This window comes from Choloepus didactylus, chromosome 5 (genome assembly GCF_015220235.1).
Source record: "Choloepus didactylus isolate mChoDid1 chromosome 5, mChoDid1.pri, whole genome shotgun sequence".
Classification (NCBI taxonomy): Eukaryota; Metazoa; Chordata; class Mammalia; order Pilosa; family Megalonychidae; genus Choloepus; species Choloepus didactylus.
The window spans coordinates 49,204,957-49,229,942 of record NC_051311.1 but is presented as its reverse complement, the minus strand read 5'-3'; the positions used below and the strand labels follow the sequence as shown (position 1 = coordinate 49,229,942).

Genomic DNA, 24,986 nt, shown 5'->3' with positions numbered 1-24,986 from the left:
AGAACAGTTTCTCCAGCCACAGACCATGAGTTCCCACTCTCCCCTGTCCAGATGCCCTCATTCCACAGTGGGGAGGGGGCAGACAGACCTTGTCTTTGTCAAGAATAAAGATCTCCAGCACCTTTTATCATCTGGTCCCGCCACCTGCTAAGAACATCTCATCAAAATGCGGAGCTTTTCCTCAAACCTTGAATTTCCTTAAATTTGTATCCTACCATCAAATGATAAAAAGAGATATCCTAGAAAGAGTAGTGGCTACAGGCAGATTGGGTTTTCTAGAACATGGTTGTGTCCCTACACTGGGATTCAGTCCACCATTGCCTAGCTCTCCTCCCCGCCCAGAGACTTTCCTTAGGTTTGGAGGAATTCTCTTTTTGTTCAGGAAAATGACAAGTGGTTAGATTCTAGTGCGGAGAACAGAATAAAATGCAAGGAACTAACCCCTGGGCATTCTCAAAGCATTTCAATGAGCCAGTATGACAAGGTTCGATTCATTTAAAATATAACATTCTGAGCCCTGTGTTACAGAGCGAAAGAAAATGAGCTGATTTGGTGAGTATGTTTTATATATGGTCATTAGACAGGGACCATAGCCGATGAAACTCTCAAACACCTGGAGTGGTTATGGTCCACCAGATTATTGCTCAGTCAATATAAATTTATTTACCTTTAATTTGCATAGTGCATTCTGATAGGAGTGGTGTGTACTGCAGGATTCTAACAACTCCTCTACCCTTGGAGGTAGCAAGTCCTGTGGTTATTGGTGCTAAAATAAGATTAAATATTATGTTAATTTGTTCTGATATGATGTGAATAAATGTGTTGTTTAATCTTAACAAGAATGCTACATCTTATCAGATCTATTGTACTGTCTGTTCCTTCTCATAATTAATTAATTACAGGAAAGGTGATCCAAACCAGATTTTGAAGTTATTGTGATATTCTGAGAGGTGAACTTAACAGGGAAGTGGGAGGGGGGTGGGGAACAAAAAGGGAAATTGCCAGGTTCCTGCGACTTTGAAAGGACTGAGGAAGAGAGAGCATTTGGGGACTTCACTGAAACTGACTGCATCTTGCAATTTTCTTTTTCAAATTGGCAGAAATATTGTATTTCCATCGATTGAAGAGAAAAGTGTCTGGTAATTAATTAAATGACTTGTTCATGGAAAAAATAAAAATAAATAATCTGTCAGTTGTGGAATGTAAACTGATTAAACAATTAAATAAAGAAGATCATGTTGTGTGTTTTAAGCAATTGTGTCTGCTTGGGGGATGGGGGTAGAGGATGAAATATTTGATGGAGAACAATTTCTTCCCTCAGGTTTTGTTTAGGAAAAAATAGCACAACTGTTAAGTAGAAAGCAGGCTGAAAACTCTAATCCTAAGGGAAACAGAAAGTAAAACATTTCAATAATGTGCAGGCCAAAAGTATGTGCTTTTAGTTTGGGTGAGAGAAAAAATAAGTGGAGAAGGATTCAGAAAAGAGAAAGAAGGAAACCTGTTATTTTTCTCCTATTGCTGGCATAAGTAACTTTTTTTAAAATACAAGTTTAAGAAATGCTGGGATTACTAGTTACCTTCTAACCACTCAGCCTATTTCCTAGCTATCATGAAGAGAGAAATTTCTCTAACAGTCTTCACCATCTCTGTCGTCAACTTAGACTCTCAGTTCTATTCTACCTACATACCTTTTACATTTTTCCAGGTTACATCTGGGTAGTACAGGTAGGGAAGAAGGGAAGCTGATGTGCTTTTTAAGGCCCTGACTAATACACATGGAAAAGTAATTTGCTGAAAGAACCTGGGTGGCTGGAAGCCTGTAGAGCAGGAAGGAAGAAATGGGCAGCAAGAGTCACACCCAGTCCGGTGAGAACCCTGCTGATGCAGCAGCTGAACCTCCACCAGAATGAATCTCCATATCCATGATTCTTTCAACCAGTAGCCCTAGCGTCAGTGGGGAGCAAACCATCTAAGCGGGCCCAAGGAAAAAGGTTTAGAACCCTTTTAGCTTCTCTACAGGGTTGTAAGCTCTGCCTCCCACCAAGAGTCATAGAATGGGTAATTCCCAACCATTGGAAGAGGCGTAGATGCTGGGCAGTTAAAAAAGGAAAAAAACATCCATTACAGGTGGGATGCCTGAGGGAGAGGAAGGATTCATGAGTGAGATACATACCACCACCTTTCTGTGTGGTATATCTGAATAATGATTAGGCGGGTGTGTTTATAATCTTCTTGATGGTGTTTAGTGCCATGGTTAGTAGCCTCCGTCAAAAGATATGGATAATGTTGCATTGTATGAGAAGACATGCAGAGACTTAGTCTGAAATAGGAACACATATAAACAGTGGAAATAACACACACACACACACACACACACACACACACACACACACAACAGACATCTGGGAAGCAAACAACCGGTAAAACATTTCAAAAGTAAGCACAAGCAAATGTAGGTACTTTATAGAATGGGTGAGGAGAAGGTTTTGTAAGTGGAGAAGAACTGGAAGCAATGGACAACTAGAATCCTAAGGAAGGGCTCCTCCTCCCCTACCCTCGGTAGTGATGTCCTGGAAGACTGAATGCAAACACCACTAGTCATAAGGATCAAACCAGGGCCATTTATCCTTCCACCTTCAAGGGGGAGGTGGAATTAAACAACATCTGCCCTGGCCTGAGGTAGGGTGAGCTGGAGAGGGAAGATGCTCTGCCTGGCCCTATGAATTTTGTGCTGCAGCATTCTGACTGGATGGATGGGTAGTTGCTGGCAGCTATTTGAGGTAGAATATCTGGATGCCCTATAGACAGCCTAGGGTAAAATACATAGAGATAGACAGTCTGGCTCTCCTTTATTCCAATGAAGTGCACCTTTGATTTCTACGTCATGATGAATTATTCAGCCCATTGAGTTTGGCAGAGAACAGGGTCTGTGGGAAACACCCTTATTCCCCATCACCTCAGCACCACTGGCTCCGGGCACTAAAAGACCCTACAGTGAGAGTTGTTGAATAATTAGAGAAAGGCAGGTCCAGGACCTAGTACCCTAAATATCTAGGAGTGGTCCACCGAGGAGTGCCCTCCTCCAGGAAAGCTTCTGTCCCTGAAAGACCAACAGGGCTAAGTGCCCCATGGCATTATGCTGTGTCTGTCATGGCACTAAGCACTTTGAGATTAAATTAGTGTTTTCTTTGGTGTTCTCCCCAGGAATTGGGTTGCCTTGGAGGACAGGGATCTGGCTTACTCATCTTTGTATTGCCAATGATCAGTAATGCCTGATGTATGGTAAGTGCTCAATAAGTACTTATAGATCAGAACTAAACTGTGCCCTATCCATACCCACTGAAGTTGGTTCTTAATGCTGATATTAAACTCTTCTTCACTGTCCACTGCTTTAAGATGTGTAATGAGTTAGCTCTAACAAAGCATACTTCCTCTCCACATTAAAACTCCTCCCCAGGTATTCTAGATTCCTTTCCTTTACTCTTGAACCACTATAGTGAAGCATGCCCAAGGTCTTCTCCACAGGTCTTTTGCTGACGTTCATTGTCCAGTGGTTTCCCTCTTGTCTCCACTTCTCAAGCAGTTCCATGTGCCCTTCATGAGAGGCTGGGGGAGAGAGGGATGGTGGTTATAAGAGCACAGGTGCATGAGTCTTTCAGCACTGGATTTGAATCCTTCTACATACAACTTGTGTCACTTGGCCTCCTCAATCCATAACCTTGTAAAATGGGTATTCCAACATTACCTCCCAGACTGCTTTTGAAAGTTAATGAAATGAAAGAGTTAATAAATATGAGTGCCTGCTCCAGAATTGTTACTCAATACCTGTTGCATCATTTTCACCTCTTCTGCACAGTTTTTCCTAGTTCATTATTAAGTAGGTTCTAGCTCTGACATCTCTAAGGAGGGTTTCTGAGCTGAAACCGGGCCAGTGTTTACATTCTCACAGGTACCCTGCTCACTCACCACACCAAAAGCTCATATACAGTGGACAAACTCATATTTATTGTATCCAGTCATTGTTTAGTCAATATAACTATCTCCCGTAAGTATACCACTATGTATAATAAAATCATCCTTTGAGTTCCAGTTGACCAGGATGGCCGAATGAGATTCTCCAGAGAATCTTTGAACCCACTAGCAAAAACTGACAGAGCTATCTTGATTTTTGGATTGCAATTCCACTTTTTTCTTCTTACAGGTTCTAAAATGCAAATGCTTACAGGTAATGATAAATCTGTTGTTTTGTATGCAAAATGCATGAAGATGTAATATGTGACAAGAACAACATAAAGGTGGAGGAACAGAGGGAAACAGGAACATAGTTTGTGTATGCGAATGAAGTTAGGTTGGTATCAAATCAAATTAGATTCTTTTAGATTTAGGATATTAAATTTAAGCCCCATGGTAACCACAAAGAAAATATCTGAAAAATATTCACAGAAGGAAATGAGAAAGGACTCTAACAGGTTCACTACAGAAGATTATCTAAATACAAAAATTGGCAATAAAGGAAAAATTGAAGGATAAAAAGGTATAAGACATAATAAAAACAAACAAATAGCAAAATGACAGAAGAAAGTCCTGCATTATCAATGTTCACTTTAAATGTAAATGGATTAAACTCTCCAGTCAAAAGGTAGAGATTAACAGAATGTATTAAAAAATAAAGCATGACCCAATTATACTAAAGATTATCTTTGAGAAGAAAAAGGAAACATTTCAAAAGGTGTAAAAATATGAGGTTTCAATCAAGACAAAGAAGCTTTTCTTGATCTTTGTGCCCCTTCAATGGTTATCTTTGAAGTTGGTTTTCTTATTCCTTCCAACAGTCTCCAAATTCCTTGTGTGTTTACCATCGTAATTGGTTGCTTTAATAACATAAAAAGTGATCTAAAATTGTGGACCTTAAAAGATAATTATCTCTGAGGTTCATAAACTAGAAACACTAATGGATTGGGAACAAAAATATCAACTTTGATAATCTCTATCTAGACGTTGAGGGGAAAGAATCCTCAAAAGGTGCTGTTTTAGAACCCAAAATGATGTCTATGTAAAGTAGTTCTCATTAATTCTGAACCAAATGGTCATAAAAACAAAATGGCCTTCAGCAAGTGCTCTAGGTATCCAAGCGTAAAAATCTGGTTTCTGGTCCCTAGAGGGCTGCCTTTTAATATAACTTTTAAATGCTGAAGGACTGAGTTTCATCTACACGAAAATTAGGACTAAGCAAAAATAAAATCTATTCTTAGCTATTTTTAAGGCCAAGTGTGGATTCATCTTATTGAATATTGCATGTTCTGGAATATGAATTTTCTATTACAATAGCCCACTTCCTGTGATATTGAAAACTTTTCTGAAACTGAAAAATGCAATGACTTTTATCCATTTTAAAGGTCAAATGTTGATCTTTCATCTATCTATATTAAGAACTTTGCCAAGAATAAACGAAGGATTCTTACCTTTAAAAACTTATTTTCACTGGAGAAAATAAAGGAAAGGCAAAAAAACAAAAACAAAAACAAAACACACCAAAGGTAGAAAGGAGTGGGGAGGGATCCACTAGAATCCCACCACTCGAAGATAAGCACTATTAAAATTTTGACATAATTTCTTTCTAGCTGTTATTTGTTAAAATAATTGTAATCATGCTAGATATATAACATAAATGTTTTTATATACATACCTGAGTACAATCAAAAGTATGCTCTTCCTTCCACTGAATGCTTCATCCTTTAATTGCTCATCATCTTCCTGCTTCAATTTCAAAAAGCTTTGGCTTAAAAGAGACCAGACTCCAAGCACCAGCTCCAGATTTAGTCTGGAAATCTATCTCAGTTTTAAGTCCTACATAATTCCTTAAAGTGCATGACAGTAAGCTCTGCTTTTGCCCCCTCTCTTTTCCCTGAATAATTAGCACAATGGTTTACCAATAGCTAAGCTGCTGCTGGCTTCTTCTCCATAATTTAATGGATTATTAAAAAAAAAAAATCAGACCTGTCAGTGAAGTGCTGCTTTTCCTGTCATTGCCCATTTTGAAGGATTATATACAGTATATTCTCTTGTGGCCTGTTTATTCCCTCATTTCTCTTCCCTTCCACACTCTCTCTCTCTTTCTCTCTCTCCCTCTCTCTCTCATCATCATCTCTCTCACACACACACACACTGCTGAGTTCTACCAGTGGACTGGAAGTAAGCCTGAATTCATCACTGGGAGGCTGGGAAAGAAGCAGCTGAAAAGAACAACTGGGGTGTATGGCTGGGTGTAGTCCTAGGGTTTTTGCATATTTTTGTACAAGATAGACTATAATGTAAATGGCCTCCTCTTCAAGTCCTGAGTACTGGGACATCAGGAGAGAGAGAAGGTACCTACCTGCCATCTTTTATTTTTCTTCTAAAACAAAAGGATCCCATTCTTTGAGAAGATATACACAGAGTTCCTGGAAGGTGCACTCTACCTGGTGCTGCAGTAATGGAGAGTTCTCAACTCTGTCTTCACCACCCCACAATAAGAACTGCAGATTATTATTTTATTCATTTTTTCCATCCCTCCCTTTGCACTATTACCGCCATCATCCCCACCCAACCCCCACCACCACCACCACACACACACACACGCACATACACAAAGAGCAAGGAAAAGGCATTTGCAATGGTCTTTTTTTAAAATCTTCCACAAGTTTTTAGTAATATATTTATTTTTTATTTCCTGTCAATATGTGTCTTGATTTGGCCATTTTCCCTTCCTTCTCCTTGTCTTCTAGATTTTGATAGAGAATACATTTATGTCTTTAAAAAAGAAATTTGATTGCTGCTAATAGAAATTAAATGGGAAATAATACTAGGTGTGATTTAGGACCACCTGGAGATCAGCATTTCTCTAATCACAATTATATATGCATACTCATCTCATTTGATAATAGAGCTACCAATGGCATCCCTTGATTTTCAGAATCATTGGCTAATCTTTCTTCCTCCTTTCCTTCTTCCCCATTTTCAATCTCCTAACCAACATGGGGTTATTTTAAAGGAGTGTCTATGGAACTAAGCACTTTGAAATGAAAGCATCTTCTATAGCAACTTCATTTTGAAAAGCACTCATCTGCCAAAAGGAGAAGATAAGGATCCCCTGACCCTAACATATCTCTTTCACAGGGATATGAGTAGACAGACTTTTGTAACTTTTATTGAATTCAGTGGAGATTTATTGATCTTGTCACTATTATATTGAAATTAGAACTTGACTCTAGTTTCAATTGTTACAATGGGATTTTTCTTTTCCTTTCCTCCTGTCATCAGCATCATCTGAAAATATTTGGATTCATTGGTCTTTTCTAGCTCTAAAATTCTAAGAAACAAAGGCAAAGTAAAGTCAGGGGAGTTGCCTAAGTCACCCAGGGAGAGAAGGACAAATTAGGGACTTGAACTCAGTTCTCCAGGCCCTGAATACTTGCTTTTCTAACATTTAAAAATCATGTTAAAAATTTTATGAGGCAATTGGAAATTTGAACACTGATTGGATTTTTTGAGTATGTTAAAAATTTTTGTTAATTATTAAGGTGTGTTAATAGTAATGTGATTATGTCTTTTTTTAAAGACCTTATATTTTAGAGGTAGGGTTGAAATAGTTATGGATGAAATGATATGATGTCTGGGATTTCCTTCAAAGTAACATAGGAGTTGGGGTTTAGTAGGAGTATAGGTAAATGAGTCATGAGCTGATAAATATTGGAGGTGGGTGTTAGGTACACAGAGATTCATCACATTATTTACTCTGCTTTTATGTGTCTGCAGTTTTGCATTATAAAAATTATAAAATGTAAAAATAAAAACCATGTTTTACTCACATACCCTTCCCAGCCAAATAACAGAGAGTATAGGATCCTAATTTTTTGCTGGGAACTAACATATCAAATTTCAAAATAGGTTGCAGAATAGACAACAAAATTGAGAGACCAGCTAAATATTCTGCACAAAATGGGTCATTGTTGAGGGAAGCCAAGAGTTCCCTGGAAATGCAGGGGGCATGTCACTGAGTTGCCAAAAATAAGCCCAGATTCTGACAGATGTCCCCTCTGAGAAGAATACAACTGTGCTCTCATCTTCAGTGGAGTCAGCACCCAAGGACCCTCAAAATAGCACCAACAATGCTTTTCTGGAGAGCTGAAGAATAACAAAAGACACTTTTAGTTTCTTCTTCAACATGCCTGTCGTCTTTCCTTAATAATGCCTCATTAGAAAGAAGTCTTCTTGGGCACCATTAGTGGGTGGATAAATTGGTAGAGATTCTTAGAGAACAATTTGACATCAAAATGTTAAAGGCACTTTCAGTAATTGTCTTTCTGGGAATTTTCTCACAGTTACATTTTTATACAGATATTTGTACAAGGCTATTCACCACATTGTTTGTCATAACAAAAAACTGCAAGCAACTTGACATTCATTCTTGGGAAATGGCAAAAATAAATTATGGCCATAGAGTGCAATACCATACAATCACTAAAATTATCAAGATCAATCTTCGTCTGTTGGTATAGAAAGATGTACAAGATAAAGCCTTACTGAAAAAACTTTATGTGTAGTTTGATCCTGTGCGAGACTTGCAATTTCCAGAGGTTGTGTGGACTTGTTTTTGTACACAGTTGTGGATCAGCCAAGGCTTGGGGAAGGGGATTGATGGAAGCAATATTCAATCCCAGGTCTATCGGACCACAAAGCCTGTGCTCCCAACCCTTCATGGCCTCCATCTATTGATATACTTGATCTTCTGAATTTCTGGTGGTACGTACTTGAGGACTAGGCCATTCTCTGCTGTGTCTAGCATTCTCTTGACCCTGTGTGTCCCAGAGCTCCTTCCAAAGAGCTCTTAAGCTCTGGGACCAGACAGAGTAAGCAAAGTCCATGCTTCTATGGAGAAGCAAGAACCACCTGGCCCCTGTAGACAGCCAATGGGGACACTGCTTCTTGAAGCTCTCCCATTGTAGTTGGGATTCAGCATCCTTCCCCACATTGCTGCCACCAGGCATTTCTTTTGGGGAAAGATGGGGAAATCCAGCTGTAGGAACTTTTCCACTTGTGGTCTTTGACCTGTAAGTGTCTAGTATGTGATTGCTGTCAGGCTCTTTCTCCTTTGCGGGTCTTTCTCTTTTCTTTCCTTTTTCTTTTTTTTACAGGAGAGATGAAAAGAAGCTAAATATCTCTGTCAAAGGGCAAAGAAGAAATGACAAGGAAGAATTGTCTTAAAGTCATCACCAACTTTTCTCCAAAATATTGGATTACTGCACAAGATAAGTCTCATATCAGAAGAATGCTGTTTTTAATTTCTGGAATTCAAGGTTAAGACTCTGTGGTTGATCCATCTATTTCCATCATACTCAATGTGCTGTTATCTAAAGCAATTCAAGTATGAGGGTAAGGTAGTTGTGGTTTAGATAACCCAGAGGGATTTTTTGAAGACTAAGAAAATCTTTTACATATATCAGCTGAAAACAGTTTCAGAAATCAGGCAGAGGCAAGACTGCTGAGGTCAGTATGGGGTTTCAGCCCCAATCCTGGGGCTGCTCAACTGCTTTTGCTATTGAAGTCCCTGTAACCAGCATGTAGAGGTGATAACTCACTAAATAAAACCCTGCATGGGTAGAGAAACCATACTTAATAAGAACTGATTCTGCAAGGCCTTCAAGACTTTGCAGAGAGAGACCTCAGGCAGGGGGATCTTAACTTTGAAAGAAAAGACAGAATTGACTTCTAAAATTCTTTACTGAGAGGCCAGCAGGTTGGAGGGAAATTTCTAGCTGAGGCAATGTCCCTCTCCTTTTTTCCTATGTGCTCAAGCAACCAAACAATGGGTGGAGTCTGTGAAAATGGTTCCTTCAGCCCCTCTTCTGCCTCCAGTCCAAATTCCTTAACTTTTATACTAAGTAACGATTTCCTGTCATTTTTTTTTTTCTACTCTCTGGGCTCTCTCTTTTCCAAGTGTAAAAAACTGGGCATCATATTCAATAGACTAATGTAGAATGCAGCTTAATGTTTGCTTCCTGGGCTTTACATACCATCCTATAAATCTATCGTGGTATTGTTCTGACTTTTACTAATAGCACTCCATTGCTGCATGTCTCCATCTGTGGTCAGCTGTGACCTCTCTTGTCTCTGTGTTACACCTGCACCCAATCAGTTCTCCCCAACCCTGTTTTTACATACTGTCTTCTCTGTCTCTAAATTTTCCATCTTCCATCTTCCCACTGTTAGAAAACACGGCATGATATTAGCAGAAGCCAGAACCATTCCAACCGTTCATAATTGTCTAGCAAGAAAAAGCATCTTCAAATAGGAAAATAAAAGCATGATGGAGAATCCCATGGCCAAATTTCAAAAGGAACAGCAGCTTGTTACAGTGACAGGAGCCTGGAACTTCAAAGTTCAAGGGCCAGCTTTAACTTTAACTGTCTGACCTTAGGCAAGTCACTGAACCTCTCTGGGCTTCGGTTTCCTTACCTATAAAAATAGCTAATTCGACTACTTCATCTCTAAGTTACTTTTTAAATTCTCAAACTTTGATACTCTACCCTAAAATAAATTCATCAGTGGACCTACTTTGTAAGGTTATGGCTTTTTGCAGTTCTGGAGTCAGGTGGAAAAGATACAGCCTGGTCCAGTACCCAGACCATAGGAAATTTTATTGATTTCATTATGTCTGACACATCATGAGAGCAAGAGCATGGATATCCCTCACCTAGTTCCACAGTTATAGTCTGAACAAAGCTTATAGGCAAAAGAGGAAAACTCCTTCTCCCATCAGGACATTTTTCAGTTACCTCTTGGTTGCAGCACCTTCTATTCCTGAAGGCAACCAGAGGTATTTTGGAAGGCAAGTGCAGCTTTCCACCTTTCCCTGGGACCCACAAATAATGTGTCAGCCTGCTGCCTGGGTCAGGTGAAAAAAACTCTTCTCATTGCATCCCTTCCCCTTTTGTCCTGAGCACAGGTAAACATTCCCAGGCTAAGTATGTAAATTTGATGGCACCTGACCTACCCCTGCCACTCTATTTCTTCACAGTGAGGAGGGAGCAGAGTCCTTTGTTTTGTGGAAAAAGAAGATGCACGTTACATCTCCCTGCTCAGATCAGAGGGTTGAGACTCACTGGCCCTGGGGGAACATCACCTACTTTTGAAGCTGACCTTGCTCTGTCTCTTCTCTAAGTGAATAAACCTTCCAATATGTGCCCATGAGAGTCATGCTCTGCTGGTGACCCCAACACTGCAAACCATGGGGTGGCGGAGGATTGCAGAACTGCTGTTCTTGGTAGCAGGCCTTGTTAAGCGTTTGCACGTCTCCACGTGGTGAGACATCTCCCTTGGAAGTGGTAACAGGTGTCTCTCTTTCTAAGCGATAATTTGGCTCAGCCAGCCGGGTGCTAACAGGCCTTATCAGGGAAAGTGACCCTGCTCTGTGACTTGACATCTAAGTCTGACATGTATGACTGAAAGGTCCTCTTCTAATTTCTTGGCCTCTTATGGTGATCAGCTTGGCCTCTTAGGAATATGGTACCATTCAGTCCTCCATGTTCAGCATCAGAGATCAGAAGAATACCAGCATGGCTAAATTCTTCAAGTCAACTAGGGGAAAGATTTAAAGTTTCTGGAGATAAGGATGAGAATGTTCTCACCAGGGGGCTGTGTCTAATGGTTGAGCATATTCAGGGTGACAGAGGACTATTCTATTGTCTGTTACTGTAGAATCAGGCAAAAATCAGAAGAAATAATAATCAGTCTCACTGGCTGCTGACACATGCCACATAGTGGGGAGTCCAGACTAGCTCCCCCATGCTTGTCAATGCCACCTCAACAAAGCTTAGTTTCAAGTCTAAGTAACTCTGCCATGTCCTATGATCTCAAAGTCACAGTTTTTTTTTTTATTAGAGAAGTTGTAGGTTTACAGAAAAATCATGCATAAAATACAGAGTTCCCATATACCCCCTATTATTAACACCTTGCATTAGTGTGGTACATTTATTATAATTGATGAAAGCACATTTTTATAATTGTACTATTAACTATAGTCCACGGTTTATAGTAGGTTTAATTGTTTGTGTTGGACAGTCCTTTTTTTTGTTTTTGTAATTTTTGTTCTAGCAACATATAAACAACCTAAAATTTTCCCTTTTAACCACATTCAAGTGTAAAATTCAGTGCTGTTCATTTTGTTTACAATGTTGCACTACCATTACCACCACTCATTACTAAGACTTTTCTATCACCCCAAATAGAAACTCTGTACAATTTAAGTATTAACTCCTCATTCCCTACCCCCACCATCCCTGGTAACCTATTGTTTTGGCTTGCTAAAGCTGCTGAAATGCAATACACCAGAAATGGATTGGCTTTTATAAAGGGGATTTATTGGTTACAAATTTACAGACCTAAGGCCATAAAAGCGTCCAGACTAAGGCATCAGCAAGAGGATACCTTCACTGAGGAAAGGCCAATGGTGTCCAGAACATCTCTGTCAGCTGGGAAGGCACGTTGCTGGCATCTGCTGGTCCTTTGCTCCCAGGTTGCATTGCTTTCAGCTTCTGATTCCAGTGTCTTTCTCTTTAAGCATCTGTGGGTTCTCACTTAGCTTCTCCGGGGCAAACTCTGGGCTTCATCTCTTAGCTTAGCATCTCCAAACATCTTTCTGTCTGTATTTCCAAGTGTCTGGGTCTGTGTTGGCTCTGAGCTCTCTCTCTCAATCTCTCTCTCTCCCTCCTCCCTCTCTCTCTCTCTCTCTCTCTCTCTCTCTCTCTCTCTCTCTCTCTCCCCCTGAGCTCTCCTAAGGGCTACAGAAAACTAAATAAGACCCACCTTGAATGGGTGGGGTTGCATCTCCATGGAAATAATCTAATCAAAAGTTCACACCCACAGTTGGGTGGGTCACATCTCCATAGAAACAATCTAATCTAAAGATCCCACCCACAATAGGTCTTCCCCCACAAGAGTGGATTAAAAGAACATAGTCTTTTATGGGGTACATAACAGATTCAAACCAGCACACCGAAATTGTAGTTTCTGATTCTATTCATTTGCTTATTCTAAATACTTCATAACAGTAAGATGATACAATATTTATCTGTTTGTGTCTGGCTTATTTGACTTAACATGTTGCCTTCAGGGTTCATCCATGTTGTCACATGTATCCAAACTTCATTCCTTTTTACAGCTGAATAATATTCCATTGTATGTATATACCACATTTTGTTTATCTATTCATGGGTTGATGGACATTTGGGTTGCTTCCTTCTTTTGGCAATTGTGAATAATGCTGCTATGAACTTTGGTGTGAAAATATCTCTACAGGTCCATACTTTCAATTCTTTTGGATATATACGTAGAAGTGGGATTGTCGGATCATATGGTAATTCTATACTTAACTTTTTGAGGAACCGCCAAAATATCTTACATAGCAGCTGCACCACTTTACATTACCACTACCAACGAATGAGTGTTACTTTTTCTCCACATCCTCTCCAACACTTGTAATTTTCTGTTTTTTATATAGTAGCCATTTCAGTGGGTGTGAAATGGTATCTCATTGTAGTTTTGATTTGCCTGTCCCTGATGGCTAATGAGGATGAGCATCTTTTCATGTGCTTTTTGGCCATTTGTCTATCTTCTTTAGAGAAATGTCTATTCAAATGTTTTGCTTATTTTTAAATTGGGTTGTTCGTCTTTTTGTTATTGAGTTTTAGGATTTATTTATATATTCTGGATATTAAACCCTTATCAGATATGTGGTTTCCAAGTATTTTTTCTCATTGCCTAGGTTGTCTTTTTACCATCATGATAAAGTCCTTTGATGCACAAAAGGTTTTAATTTTGATGAGGTCCCATTTATTTATCTTTTCTTTTGTTGCTATGCTTTGGGTGTAAAGTCTGAGAAACCATTGCCTAACACGCAGTTTTTCATTTATGAAGACACACAGTTGGTCATTTTTGAAGAATCCTGAAAGAGGTAAATAATATTGGATATAGGTTTCAGATGGGATCCCAAAAAAAGAAAGTCATCTCAATATCAACGCCAAGTCATAGCCTCAATTAGATTTATTTAAAAGTGGGGGTGTGGGTGTGTGTGTGTGTGGAGATGATGAGAATTTACCAGAGCATGCCATTGGCACCATGGCCTGCATCTGTATTCTAAGAAGTTGTATTATACAGGCCTTGTTTTATTTATATTTTAAGGGAGTACTTAACTGGCAAATTGAGAAGACTGTTGTAAGTAAAGTATGTGTGGTTTTTAGTAGATCTTTAAAAATGTCATCTATAAGACCTCTGAGTATAAGATGATGAAAGAAGGACTAGCTGGTAGTATTTTGCAGTGCAGTTTCAGCTTACAGTTTTACCCACAAGTTTTTTTTTTTTTTTTTAATTAATATCCATTTATTATATATATGTTACAACAAATTTTTAAATTTATTGTAAAATATCTCATCATATAGAAGAAAAAATATATATACATACATAGACATATATATAAAAGAATATATATTTATACATATATCTATATAAAAGTATATGTACATTTAAGGAGTAAAAAATGAACATCCAGGCACTGACCACTAGTTGAATGGGACATTCCAGTATCTTTTTTTTTTTTTTTTTTTTTTATCATCATTTTATTGAGATATATTCACATACCATGCAATCATACAAAACAAATTGTACTTTCGATTGTTTACAGTACCATTACATAGTTGTACATTCATCACCTAAATCAATCCCTGACACCTTCATTAGCACACACACAAAAATAACAAGAATAATAATTAGAGTGAAAAAGAGCAATTGAAGTAAAAAAGAACACTGGGTACCTTTGTCTGTTTGTTTCCTTCCCCTACTTTTCTACACATCCATCCATAAACTAGACAAAGTGGAGTTTGGTCCTTATGGCATTCCCAATCCCATTGTCACCCCTCATAAGCTACATTTTTATACAACTGTCTTCGAGATTCATGGGTTCTGGGTTGTAGTTTGATAGTTTCAGGTATCCACCACCAGCTACCCCAATTCTTTAGAACCTAAAAAGGGTTGTCTAAAGTGTGCGTAAGAGTGCCCACCAGAGTGATCTCTCGGCTCGTTTTGGAATCTCTCTGCCACTGAAGCTTATTTCATTTCCTTTCACATCCCCCTTTTGGTCAAGAAGATGTTCTCCATCCCACGATGCCGGGTCTACATTCCTCCTCGGGAGTCATATTCCACGTTGCCAGGGAGATTCACTTCCCTGGGTGTCTGATCCCACGTAGGGGGGATACCCACAAGTTTTATGAGTGGTTCTGAGTCAACATGGATGAGGGTGGTTACATCGTTGTCAAAGAATGGGAAAAAAACAGAAATGATATGTATTTCAAATTTGCCAATGACTTGAAGCCAGGAAGGATTGCTAATGTAGTTACAGAATGTATAAAATTCAAAATGATTTTGACTGGATTTTATTTTAACCTTGAGCTAAAACAAACAAACAAAAAAGTAAAGTTCTACATTTTGGGTTCAAGATCAATTGCACATATGCAGAATGTCAGAGCTGCAGCCTGGCGGAACTCCACTTGAAAATATCTTAGTCTTTTAGCTGACCACAAGCTTAATATGATGTGGCTTTAAAAATAAGCCAATGCAATGCAATCTTCAGTTTCTATGAACATGTGTCCAGGCACAAAGTATGTTTCCTTCCTATATTTTATGGTGGTCAAAGATACGAAGAACTGTATCAAGAGTTTTGACCTTTATAATTTTAAGAGAGTTACTGGGTTATATTGTGTCTAGAGGAGAGCATCTGGGGTGGGAAAATATGAGAACCATAATACATGAAGAAATGTGAGGTTTCTTTTTATTATTCAACCAAAATTTATTGATCAGGTATTAAGTGCCAGACACTATTATAGGCCCTGGGAATGCAGAGATATGGAAAATACAGTCCTTTTATCAAGGCACTGATAATCTAGAAGGGGAATCAGGTGAGCAATGTTAAGTATAATGAAGCCTCATAGAGGAATGAGCAGAGCCTATGGGACTGGAGGGCAGGTGCAACTAATTCTATTAGGATGGGGAGGGGATCAGGCGAGTTCAGAGAAAGTGAACTTTGAGAACCTTAGCAGTTTAAAGTTGGAAGAAACCTTTTATTCTGATGCTTATAAAATGAGGGGATGGCTTCTTCTCAAAGGTTCCTTTGGCTCCAAAACTCTTCGGTATGGTGCTGAGGAGTTGTCCCCAAACCACAGGGTCACACAGCTAGTTGCAGTCCTAGAGTTAGAATGCCAGGGCCATATAGCCCTACTGAATTTCATCCAAATTTTTTCTGTGGGCTAATTTTTCCCCATTTGCTAAACCTTATTTTGCATGCTTTCTGCTAGAATTCAGCTGGCCCACCAAATTTAGTATCGCCTGACAATTTGACAGGCACATACTCAATTCCTTTGTCCAGATCACAAAGCCCATGACTAGAATAGATCCACCCTCAACCCAGAGCAGGTGGCTTACCACTAGGTATGTCCCAGGCTACTCTCCAAGGATTCTTGCCAAGGACAGGATGTATATGAAAAGACCTCAGCTTTGAGAGAGAAGGAAAGAATAAGCTTTACTGGAAATTCTATTACATTGAGAAAATGCCACCCAGAAACTAAAGTAAATAATCATACTGACCTCAAGGAGATAAATGGATATGCTTTTGACCCATGTTGGAAACAAAGCAGGAGAATGAATGAATGTTATCCGTAAATTCATCGTTACCCTTTCCTTCCCATCTTCCCTTTCTCAGTGATTGCCACCAGCCTATTATCCAACCTGGAAAACTGGTAGCCCTCCTTAGATCTTCTTCCTCACCATCCCCCCACATTCAGCTGATGACCGAGTCCTCTTTTACACACCTCAGTGAGTCCTGTCCTTTCTCTCCTCTCTGCTGCTGCCTCAAGTCAGACATCATTTCTGCCTCCCAAAGCACCCCAGCATGTGCCTCCCCCACCCAGACTGCAGAGCCTGGTCTGATCATGCCATTCCCCTCCTTAGCTTCAGGGTGCTATTTATACCCGCAAACAAAAACAAAGGAATCGTAGGAGGAGTGTTTCTTAGCCTGGGGACCATAAATGGCCCTGAGGCCCTCTGACACAGGTTGCAAACCTTTGCACGTATAGCCACATTATGCATTTACTATGTGCCAAGTACAGTTCCAAGGACTTCACGTGGATTGCATTTCCCAGTCTGCCTTGTAACTGAAGTAGACACGTAACTGAGTTCTGGGTATTGTGTAATGTGCATCACTTTTAGGTTTGGTGCATAACTCTACCCCCTTCCCCAGCCACTTTCATTTTGGCAGTCACAAAGTGGAAGGAACGAGGGTCCCTGAATTTGCATGTGGAAGACCATTTGGATTGTTCTATGTGTGAAGTGAACTTCTATTACGTTAAGCCACTAAGATTTGAGGGCTTGCTTGTTATGGCAGCTAGAGTTCCCTACTGATACCACAAGCCCTTGAGTGGTGCTATTATTATCCTCATTTTCAGATGTGGATCTTCCAGCAGTAAGTAACTTCCCCAAGTCCACACATTAGACATTAGTAAGTGCTAGAGTCAGGATTCCAACCCCAGCTATTTGACCCCAGAAATCACGCTTGTAGCCACTAGTTCTTTCCTATAAGGGGCTGTGGGGATTAAATGAGATAATGCATATAAAGTGCTAGCACAGTCTGATGCACAGACAATGCTAAATAAAGGCAACTTAATGCTGTTGTTATTGTTTACAATTTTTATGAGTGCCCTGTGGTCCTTCTACAAGCTCTTCTTTCAACCCTCACCCTACTACCTGGCTACTGCCACCTCCCTTAGTGCTGACACTAACTCACACCCAGTATGTGTCTCTGGCAACCTACAGGGAATATATTTGCTACCTGTTTGTCCTCTTTTTTTGTGCAATTACTGGCATATATTGAGGTTCCTTTGTGTAAGTTGGGGCAATGTAGGTATTGCTTGTAGAATAAGTCTAATTGTGTTGCATTAAAGATGGGATCTTCCTGGTCCATGTTTTTATTACCGGCTTGGAAGAATCTCTTCAAAGGTATGGGGATCATATCATCAGATCGGAGGATGAATCAAAGTGGGGGGAATAGCCAATACAATAGAAGACAAAAAACCAAGACTCTAAATGTTCTCAACAGGCTGAAATGATGGGCCCAAGCCAAGAAGAAATTTAATAGAGAAAAACAAATGACAGAATCTTAGAAGAAAAGGACCTTAAAGGTCATTGACTCGAGCCGCTGATTAAAATCCCTGAACTCGATGGATTTCCTCCTGCCTGGTTTTTATTATTCTAGTCACACTTGTACATCTTAAAGCAGATGTATCAGAAGCAGATTTGTATCTAATCCCGAGTGTGTGATCTTTGCTTTGGAAAGTGTTTAGTGAATAAACTTCAGTGTTGTTTGTTATCGATTAAAGCAGTGGTTCTGAAGGGGGAAACCATTGTGAATCTACAGTTTAACTGGTCATTTTCTTTGTTTCTATCACCTGAAGAAAAGGAGCTCCAAAAAAGGCAAATATGAATTTTTCTAGTAAATTAGAAGGCAGGTAATTAGAACTGATTTACAAGTTTCCCATATGAGAGAAGTGTGGTGGTTTGGTGTCTGGTAAAGTTGCTAAAGTCGAAGGCCCCCCAAATGTTAGGGTTTTAAATGAAAAGATTCAGCATAAACCAGTTCCACTCAAGCCTGGGGAAAAAACAATGGGTTATATTAAGCAGTGAGTGGTAATATGATTTCTAATAATTAAAACAATCTTTCTCAAATTGCAATAGTTGTGAGAGTCACTTGGAGTGCTTATTAAAATGCAGATTTCTAGGTTCTATCCCAAGCAGGAATCTCTGAGGACAAAGCCTAAGGAAACTGAATTTTAACAAGAACCTTATTGTCCAAGATGATTCTTTTGCATGCATACTCATAAAGTACTTTATGAGTAAGAGACTTTGGATTAGAAAGAAAATAGATATTCCTATTTCTCTATAGAAATAGAAAATTCATGATTTACACAATAATTTATGTTGTGCTAATACCAGTTTATGATTATATGGTTTTATTAAAAATTTTTGTTTTTATGCAAAATGTATATCTGAGCATAAAAGCATGCTGCTCTCTGTGCAATACTCTGCAGAAGGCCTAGAAGCTTTAATTATAAACCCATTACCAAGTCACCACTTGCTTCATCAGATGGCAGCGTACCTAATGGAAAACAAGTACCTGGGAGGAAACAAGCATCCCCACCATTGATAGATGTGTGAACCCAACCTCTGGCCAAACATTGCAGTGGGAATGACAAAGTCAAAATGCAAAGTCTGCAACTTCCCAAAGGGGCTTAGGAGGAGGCTGACCCCTGGGAAGCTGAGAACCATGAAGAGTGGCCCTGATGTGACTTTCTTCTTGGGGTGCAGTTTGTTGGTGTGGCCACAATTCTTGCTGCAGTTGACAGCATGGGGTTTCAGGCGAGCAAGACACTTGGGCAGATCATTTTGTGGCAGTTGTACTTCTGGGTGAGCTGGGAGAGGGAAGGCTCAATGATGCCAACCTGGAGATGGAGCACCAGGTCTAGGGTGGACTCCTTCTGTATGTCACAGTCCGAGAGAGGGCTTCCATCCTCTAGCGGTTTGCCAGCAAAAGTCAGATGCTTCTGATCAGGTGGGCTGCTGGCTTTGTCTTGGATTTTGGCTTTGACATTCTCCATGGTGTCCCTGGGCTCCACCTTGAGGGCGATGTTTTTGCCCGCCATGTCTTTGCAAAAATCTGTACCTCTGCATCTGCCTCTTGGCTGCCTTGTTGAAGAAAGAGGACTCCTGAATTACTTTAGCTGTAGATCAAGTAATGTTTTGATATGTCCTTATGTGCTCATCACTGTCTGTCTGCCAATATTTGTAGTCATTTTATTGAATAATAGGGACTCAACTCCCCCTCTGTCTCTTTGAACATGCTCTGTGGGCTAGTTTTTGCCCTGGTTAAGGTCCTGAGGAAGTCTTCAGATTTTCTAGCCTCTTTAATCACAAGAATGGATTTCTTTTTATAACTAATAGGTACAGCCCCATATCATAATTAATCAAATCTGGAGCTTTGCTTCACTTGCCCCAGCACGGTACTACCTGCAGCACATGAAGTAGACAGGATGGCTGCTTCTCTTTTTCCTCTTTTGGCTCCTCACTCACTTGCTAGCTGCTACTTCTGACCCTAAGATGAGAGTGGGGAAGGGATTAGGGAAAAAGGTGTACAGTTTCTGGCTGTTGTGGTGTTGGTGCCCCTGGCCTTGGCAGAGTTTTAAAGCTGACTGTTAACTCGACTTTGTCTTCTGTGGTTTCTCTGAAGTTCCCACTAGAACACTCCAATGCAGTTCCAATGACACAGGGTCCCCCAATAGCTGCTTAAGCCTCCAGTCCTCAGGTTCTAAACCTAAGGGGTCTAACCATCTGCTAAGTCCATCCCCCCAGCAGTTCTCAGGGGCCGGGTGCTTTGGAAGATGACCCCAGGTCATCTCCTTCCAGCACATCTCACATCTGGTCCACCAGGAAACATCTTTGCCCCACAGTCACCAGTGCAAGTGCATATTGCTTCCTGGGTTGTGTTCTCCCTCTCTTCTTGCTCTGCCACCTCAAACATTTATATTTTGCATTTATAGTTTTTGCCTTTACATTTTTCAGGCATGTATTATTAGATACTAGTTCCTAATATATCCCCCAAGAGACATATCAGGCTCCTGAGTGATCCCTAGAAACTCCTGCTGCCTTGAGAGGACAGCATAACATCCTATCTCCTTATCCGTGGCAAAAATCTGTCCAAAGGAATGATCTTCTCCTTGGCTATCTAAGGCCTTCTCTTTCCTAAGATTGATGTGAGTGATGAGTTAACTCCAGCAACATTGGTTTCTCAATCTCATAGGATGTCCTACAAGTGGTCATTAGGATGTGGGAGGCATGACATCCCTTATGTTATTCTTTCCCTTTGGGACTCATTGGAAATGAGTAGACCACAGGAAGAGTGATATTAAGCACCAAGCTACCTGTGTATATGTATAGACAAGTCTGTGGATGTCAACTGGGCACAGGACAGAGGGAGAAGTTATCTGGATGGTGTTTTCTTTAGGAGACAGCATGTTCAGATTTTGATGATTAAATGAGAATACATTTGAAGGCATGTGGTAAGTACAAAGTGATGATTTCATCATCTATGCAATTATGTGGTGTTTGTGAGTGACTCATGTTGGTGGGTGAAAAGACAGAGAATCTTAGGAAGTACAGCAAGTGAATAGGAGAAACCACTGAAGGAGTAGGAGGCAGGTTAGGCTATTTCACAAAAATAAGTGGACAAAGAGTTTTAAGAAATTAAAGAATATTTTAGAGAAACCCTGTACAGAAAGGAAAGATAAGCCCAAAAGGAAAATGCCAGTTTAGTTCCTGTGCAATTTTAATGATCACCAGGCTGGGCGCCATCTTCTTAGTCTACCCTGCCCTGTACATTTCAGATGTTTGGCTACACTATTTGTTTCTCATCACTGGTATGTTTCAACTCTTCTAATCCTCCTCATCTCCTTTGGGAACCATTGAACTAGGTGGTCTCTAAGGTCCAATCCAGCTCTGAGAGTCTAAAAGACACTTGAGTATTTACAGGCATCCCATTTTTTAGGGCCCAGCTCAACAACCTTCCTTCAGAGTGGTTGTATTCTGAGTGGAGTCTGCCGTTGAGATGGGAAATGAAAAGGTGGCTCTGGTAAAGCAAATACACTTAACTTCTAAAGAATATGTATAAGGCAAAACCCAGCCAAGACATGCTAATAGAAGATGCTGGCATTCTGGAGCCTACTGGTCATTATTGGTCAAAGTGATGTGGTGACAGGGTCAGGCCCTGGAGCATCCAGGTTAGGCCCCTCCTGCTAAGTCCAAGGGCAGGAGCTTTGACAAACTAAGGGAACTTATTAATGTAGTTGTTCAGACAAGCAAGCCAGAGAGTCACAAAAACAAGCTGAATCCGAGTGAAGGGAGGGCCAAGAATGGTATGTTCAAGGACAGGAGGAAATAGGGTAAGAACTAAAAGGAAAAACAGACGTGTAAGAACAGAGCCCAGGAAGTGTGTGGTGGACCTGGGCAGCCAGAAGAACTTAGGAGCTTTGGTTTCCAAAGCCTCCAAGAGGCAGGCAGGAGTAGAACCACAGAGGATGCTGACCACCCATCCCCTTCCCCCAGACCCAGGGAGCCTGGCCAAAAGAAATGAACAGAGGAGTGATAACTAAGGGTACCTGGAAAGGGCATACAACCCGTGTGGGAAAATTTTGAGTGAAGCAAGATTGCATTGCTACCACCACCGTTTAGATGTAATTGAAGTGATGACGTGGTTTTCCTCTGTGTCTTGTAGTGTCAACCTTATTACTTTAAAACTGCACTGTATATTAGCTGTTGCATTTAGTTGCTTTAAACAGCTGTAAAGTAAATTGTGCATTTTAGCTGACAGGCTTGGGGTGGAGCTTAGCGTTGAAGGCACTTTGTGGTAATAAATTTCCTCAAGGTGCCCATGCCAGTTTGGATGTATTATGTCCCCCCAAACTCCATGTTCTTTGATGCAATCTTGTGTGGGCAGATGTATTAGTTTTGATTAGATTGGAATTATTTGAGTGTTTCCATGGAGATGCGACCCACCCAACTGTAGGTGGTAACTCTGATTAGATAATTTCCATGGAGGCGTGGCCCTCCCCATACAGCCTGGGCCTTGCTTAGTTCACTGGAGCCCTATAAAAGCTCAGACAGAAAGAGCTCATTGCTAGCTTCAGCTGAGAGACACATTTTGAAGACGGCCGTTGGAAGCTGACAACTGACATTTTGGAGAGACAAATTTTGAAACCAGAACTCTGGAGCAGACGCCAGCCATGTGCCTTCCCAGCTAACAGAGGTTTTCTGGACACCATTGGACATCCATCAGTGAAGGTACCCTGTTGTTGTTGGACACTTCATGGCCTTAAGACTGTAACTTTGTAACCAAATAACCCCCCTTTATAAAAGCCAATCCATTTCTGGTATTTTGCATTCCGGCAGCATTAGCAAACCGGAACAGTGCCAGAAGAAAGAAACCCTCATTTGGGGTGGACTTAAGGAGGGAAGCCTTAGGCACCCTTTTTTATCAAATGCCCTGTAGACTCAGAGATGTCCATGGGGCCAAAAAGAAATTTCAGATGTGGCCAAGAGAAAAGAAAAAAACAAGGGAGAGGAAATGGAAAAAAGAAAATGAAAGAATGAGACAGAGAGAGAAAAAAAAAAAAATTGAGGCAGCCTTAATGGAATAGGGTAGTGAACCATTCAGAGAGGTTCCAGGCCAGGAGTCCCCAGCTTTGGGAAATTTCCCTGAGGGGAGTTACATCCCTGACAGGCCCTGCCCTGCTCCATCTGTGCCTGGAATTGATCCCCAGTCAGCTTGTGCATTCACCCAAACTGTCTTGAGCTCTTCTGAGCATGCTCTGCTAATAGCCAGCAGTCTGAAAAATGTTGGCAGCAAAATATGTCAGAGGTCAAGTTCAGAGGAGAAACCCAGAAAGTGGGGCAGATTTGATCCTTTAAGGCCATTCATTGCTTGTCCTAGAGCGGCAGCGCCTCCTTAGTATGTAATTACAGTCCCCACTCCCTTCCTTACCACCCCACGTCGCACTTGTTGAGCTCAGGCTCCCAGACACTGGATTCTCGGAGGCAGCTAGAAAATAAGGACCACAGGAGGAAGCCCAGGCCTGGGAAGCTCTGTTGGGTGGGGCGGGGGCAAGCCAGAGACCAGCGGTGCAATTTCTGTAGCCTCATGATGGCAAGTGTGTTTATTCCATACTAAGACCCAGAAGTGAGGGCTTTGAGTCTCTTCATAAGGCAAAGCCTAAAATGCAAGCACAAAGGGGCTGACGGGTTCTTTCCTGGCAGCCTTCCCCCTCCCTCTTGGGTTTCTCTGCTCCAGCACTTTCTCTCATTTCCATCTCTCCCTTCCCGTCAGCTTCTCTCATCTCCCCTCTCGCCGCTTCCTCGGTGGAACACAGTGAGCTGGGTCCTGCGCACCCAATGGGATCGCTCGCGCGCCGCAGCACCCAATAAGACGGCCGCGCAGCCCGTGGTAACAGCTCGGCGCCCGCAGCCTGCCTGCCAACAGCGCGGGCCACCCCGGGCTGACGCCTGGTGTTTTTCTTAAAGGGACCCCTCGCCCCCTTTCTGGCTGTATTTCACTTCTCCTCAGCACCCCCTACCTTTTTTTCCCACCTCTCCCGAGTTCTCGCCCTCTCGATGTTTGACTTTCCCTCCCTCCTTTCTTTACTCTTTCTTCTCTGTTCCAGACTTTTCCCTCATTTTCTTTCTCACTTTGTTTTGTCTCACTTCTCTTCAGCCTCCTGCCTTGCCATGACAGCAGTAGAACCTGGGTTACTGGGGAAGCAGAAAGAGATCCTAGAAAGAAATAGATTTAGGACACACTTGGCTGGCATATTAAACACAGAGCGCCGGACTTTCTTGATGACTCAGGGTTCTGGGTGAGACGGAGGCGGGAGGAGCTCCCCAGTTGACTGCACTTCGGGGTCAGCAAGGTTTCGGCCTTAATTTTGCAGATTCAGAAACTTTATCTTTGTAGTTCACCAGAGGCAATCAGGCATTACAAAGCGAAGTCACACTACAAAATTTTCAAGAAGATAAGACAAAACCAGAATGCCAATGTATTAATTTACTGTGTGGGATAAATCTTTTGCAGCAGAGACTGGCTAGATGCTTTGTCAATCCTGCTTCCTCTTCCTGGGCATGTAGGGAGAGGATATTATCCAGCCTCACTTGCAGGTAGGTAGCCAACAGAATGTGGGCAGGAGTGATACACGTCATTTCCCTACCGAAATGTCCCAAGTGACCCTCCATGCCCTCCTCCACCCTTCTCCATGGCTGGAAGCGAGGGGCTTTGCAGTGGAGGAGACACACATGAGATGATTTTTGGA

General features: G+C 41.1%; 1 pseudogene; it reads right to left on the bottom strand.

Annotated features, from left to right (window-relative positions):
• Positions 1-18,687: 18,687 nt before the first annotated feature.
• On the bottom strand, positions 18,688-23,826 carry LOC119535293 (annotated as a pseudogene).
• Positions 23,827-24,986: the final 1,160 nt, after the last annotated feature.